This window comes from Apodemus sylvaticus, chromosome 6 (assembly GCF_947179515.1).
Source record: "Apodemus sylvaticus chromosome 6, mApoSyl1.1, whole genome shotgun sequence".
Lineage (NCBI taxonomy): Eukaryota > Metazoa > Chordata > Mammalia > Rodentia > Muridae > Apodemus > Apodemus sylvaticus.
The window spans coordinates 132,893,945-132,898,786 of NC_067477.1; the positions used below are offsets into that span (position 1 = coordinate 132,893,945).

Here is a 4,842-nt window from a genome sequence, read left to right on the forward strand (position 1 = left end):
TTCCTTCCCTTAACGGTTGTTTGACATAACACCCTTTGAACTGCCAGGTAAGAACTTTAAAATGCATTCTTAGCAGGCACTAAGGTCTAGCACTCTCAAAGCTAAGTGCATAGTGTCAGCAATAGCATAGCATCTGACACTGGTAGCAGGGTTGTTGTTCCTACTTTGTTCTAACCAACACCCTCTTACCCTCTTACCTGTGGATCCCACCACCATTTGTGAGATTCTGCCACCACCACCTTCTTCTTCTTCTTCTTCTTCTTCTTCTTCTTCTTCTTCTTCTTCTTCTTCTTCTTCTTCTTCTTCTTCTTCTTCTTTATTTTCTTCTTCTTCTTCTTCTTCTTCTTCTTCTTCTTCTTCTTCTTCTTCTTCTTCTTCTTCTTCTTCTTCTTCTTCTTCTTCTTCTTCTCCTTCTCCTTCTCCTTCTCCTTCTCCTCCTCCTCCTCCTCCTCTTCCTCCTCCTTCATCTATAACTAATAAAAAGCCCTCATGTAACCACTTCAGTGGTGGAACTTGTCTTTTTGGACTACTGAATCTGTGTTCCTGGTTTGTGGTCACTCATATTTAGCTCCAAATAAACCACCACTTATCCTCTTCAAGAGCTGCATCCTAAGTTGACAGAGTTGCCTAGCATGTATGAGGCTCTGTGTTCTCGCTCCAACATGGGGGTGGGGTGGGAGCTGAAAAATTTTTTTTGAACAAAGGAATCTTAATCGTTTCAGAGTGCCTTAGACAGTAGTAAAAGATGATAGAGAAGCTGAGATCTTGGCTAGTGTGGAGTGTCTCTTGTTAAGAACCTCTGAGGTATAGGTTGTGATTGCATATGCCCTTTATCCTAGAACTAGGAAGGCAGAGGCAGGAAGATCTGAGTTTGAGGCCAGCCTAGTCTACAAAGCAAGCTCCAGGAAAGCCAGGGCCACACAGAGAACCACTGAGGTGCCTGAAAGGTGACCTGTTGCATGGCTGACAGGATCATTCACAGCCCTTGCTGCTACCCAGAAGCTAGAGGGGTAGCCTGCAACCTGGGACCGCATGTGCAGTCTCAATGCAGGCTCTGGTAACATACAAATACGGTGATGGTTAGCTCTGGAACTGTCTGGACAGACAGGGCCTATTGTGATCATAAAAAGAGAAAGTGGCGTGAGAATATGTTCTACGTGCAGTGTGGGGGAAGGGGTGCCTCAGTGGGCCCATGTCAAGGCATCCCTTCCCCCGAGGGACCAGACACACGTACAGTATAGAATAGAGTTTATTTAGGGTATAGGGAGGGGAGTTAAGGGGGTAGTAGAGGCAGAGAAAGGCAGAGAGAATGAGAGAGTAGAGAAATAGAGGCTGGCCATGACCAACGTGGAGAGAGGGGAGGGGAGAGAGGATGGGAAGAGTTCAACGGGCAAGAGAGGCAAGAGTAAGAAGATAAGAGAGAGAGGAGGGCAAGCAGCCCCTTTTATAGTGGGCTAGACTTGGCTGTTGCCAGGCAACTGTGGGGTGGAGCTTAGACAGAATCCTAACGGGCCCTATTTACTGATTCTTTCACATTTGTTGAGTAGCTACTGTGCGCTGCCTGGTACCCGAGACTGGGATGCAAGAGTGAAAATGAGCTAAGAAGACGGCTCGCAGTGGTCAGGACGAGAGTCTGGGTCCTCCAGCTGAGCCGCTTGTAAGCCCAGCACTAAGTAGTCAGACAGAGGGCTCCTGGGACAAGCTGGAGAGTTAGCCTAGGTGACATTGGTGAGCTCCAGGTACAGACAGAGAGCCTGCCTTGGTAAGTGGGCAGCCACCAAGGAAGACACCCAATGTCACTTTCACGCCTAGGCACACTCGTGGCTGTGACCTGTTCACATGTGCTGCCCCCACAGCATGCATGCATACATACATGAATACCACATGCACATTCTACATATACATAAGCAAAAATTACAGGTTTAAAAAATCCCACATGAGTCCATCCCCTCCCCCCTACCTCCCCACCCTCCACCTCCAACCCGGCCCCACCCCCGACTGGGCTGGCGCTCTGGGTTCTGTGCCCCTGGCTAAGGAATATGCCCCCACTAGCCACCACTACTTGGGTGCCCAATTACCTGCCTTCAGTGAGCGCTGCCATTGGTGGGAAGGCTCCCCAGCACTATGAGTTTCTGCATTGGCCTGCACTCGGCACCCCACTTCTTGACAGCTTTCGCCTATTGGAACCACTACCTCAGCTGTGCATCCCCATGTCCGGGTTACGGTCTTCTCTGCCGCCTCAACTTTAGTCTCAGTGTGGTGGAGAACCTCGCACTGCTCCTGCTCACCTATGTCTTCAGGACTCCACCGAGGACTTCACCATCCACGAAAATGCTCTCATTGTGTTTACTGGGGCATCCCTCAGATACATGCTCCTCACCTGCATCCTCTGCGGCTGACCAAGCACACAGATCGCAAGTCCTGCAGCTGGAAACAGCGGCTCTTCACCGTCAACTTCATCTCCTTCTTGGTGCTTCTTCCCGCACAACATGTGTTGTGAGACTGGAGTGTATATATTACCTTTGCCATCCAGGATTACACTGCTGTCCTACCCAACATGGCGTCCCTCATGACAGCCTGATGGGATTTGGGGAATAAAGAGCTGCTAGTAACTTCTTAGCCTGAGGAGAAGAGATTCTAAGCCCTTTTCTGACTCTGGGAAACAAGAACCCACTCTGGCCTTATTTCCATGTCCTCTCTGGGCCCTTCTCAATCTGGGATTCCCAGCCTGATGGGGTCTGGGAGAGAAGAGCGGGAAGAAGTGTGACAAAGCTGACCCCAGCACTGCTGACTTCATCCCACCATTCATGGGGACCTTCAAGAAGCATCACCGTTCACTGTATGGTCCTAAGAAAGGGAACTGGCAGGAAAGCCCCCACCACTTGTTGCTAAATAAATAAATAAATAAATAAAAAGTTAAAAAAAAATCCTGAGGTTCACTAAGGTTGGGGTCCAGAGCAGTGAGTGGCTGCTACCTGAAGACCACAAGACCACAGCCATTTCTCTCTGGTCATTCATCTGACGTGTCTGGCGATCTACCGTACACACCCAGAGTGTGTTCACCCAGGTGGTGTAGTTCTACAAATTTGCCCAGGTGTTCTAGACGCACCCTCTTCCCCATTGGCATCATTGTGTTCCTATGTACGACTGGGGGAAGTATTCTGTATGATTTCTTTTGTTGTTTTTGTTAAAGATTTATTTATTATATGTAAGTACACTATAGCTGTCTTCAGATACTCCAGAAGAGGAGTCAGATCTCATTATGGATGGTTGTGAGCCACCATGTGGTTGCTGGGAATTGAACTCAGGACCTTCGGAAGAACAGTCAGTGCTCTTAACTGCTGAGTCATCTCTCTGGCCCCTGTTGTATGATTTCTAAGGGCTTTGTCTCTGAGGTCATCCAATGGAAGTAGTGTTGTGCTTTGTGCTTGACAGATAACTTGTCCCAGAAGAAGCATCAAGAGTAGGATATATTTTTTCTTTCCCATCTAAAACCGCTGGCTTTTTGGAACATGTCTGTAATCCCAGCACGTTGGAGGCTGAGACTGGTGGACTGCTTCAGGATCCATGCCAACCTGGGCTACACAGTGAGACCTTGCCTCAAAAATGAAGGAAGATGCCAGGCATGGTGGCACATGCCTTTAATCCCAACACACCAGAGACTGGCAAATATGTGTTGAGTTCAAGGCCAGCCTGCTTTACAGTGAGTTCCAGGCCAGCCAGGGCTACATAGTAAGACCCTGTTTCAGAAAAAAAATAATAATAAAAGAACCCTAAAATCACAGACTTATAAGACCTTTCCTCCTTTGAAAAGGGGGAGGGGCCAAAGGTAGATTTCCGGACTCCAGAATGGGATCCTTAGTTTTTCTTTATTCTCTACTGTCCCAGGGCCCCAGCTTTTATTTGTATATTTTATTTCAAAGAACAATATTTTTCTTTTGCCAAAAATAAATAAAATAAAAAATAAAAAATGGGCTAGGTATGGTGTCACACTCCTTTGGTCCCAGTGCTCAGGAAGCAGAGACAGATGGATGTCTATGGGTTCCCAGCCGGCCTGGTCTACAGAGTGACTTCCAGCACAGCTAGGGCTATATAGAGATCTAGTCTCAAGAAAAGTGGGGTGCTGGTGGCTCATACCTTTAATTTCAGCACTCAAGAGGTAGAGGCAGGCAAATCTCTGTGAGTTTGAGGCCAGCCTGGTCTACAGAGTGAATTCCAGAACAGCCAGGGCTACACAGAGAAATCCTGTCTTGAAAAAAAAAAAGCAAAAAAGAAGAAAGAAAAAGAAAAAGAGAAAGAATCCATCATGGAACCAGAAAATGCAGCAAATAGACTACAGTACTTTAGGAGCTTGAGCGGAGGGAAGGGGAGGAGCAATAGGGAGGCTTAGCAAAGCCAGACTCAGATGAGTCCAGGAGGCTTCCCGGAGACCTGCTACATGAACTAAAGTCTGAAGGATACAGGAAATGTTCAAAGACTGTCGAGAAGAGATCAGGGAAAGAACAGGGCAGACGCCCCCTCTTAAAAGTTACAGTGTTACCAAAGAACACTAGGGAAGAACAGGGCAGACACCCCCTCTTAAAGGTTACAGTGTTACTAAAGAACACTAAGGAAGAACAGGGCAGACACCCCCTCTAAATGGTTACAGTGTTACTAAAGAACACTAGAGAAGTACAGGGTAGACAACCCCTCTTAAAGGTTAAGATGTTACTAAAGAACACTAGGGAAGAAGAGGGCAGACAACCCCTCTTAAAGGTTACAGTGTTACTAAAGAGCACTGGGAATCAGGAAGGCGTCTGACGCTGATGGAGAGTCATACTAAAGAGATGGGTTGTCTTGCTG

The 4,842-nt window shown here is 47.5% G+C and overlaps 1 pseudogene; it reads left to right on the forward strand.

Annotated features, from left to right (window-relative positions):
• The first annotated feature begins 2,039 nt into the window (after nt 1-2,039).
• Nucleotides 2,040-2,641, forward strand: LOC127688009 (post-GPI attachment to proteins factor 2-like; annotated as a pseudogene).
• Nucleotides 2,642-4,842: the final 2,201 nt, after the last annotated feature.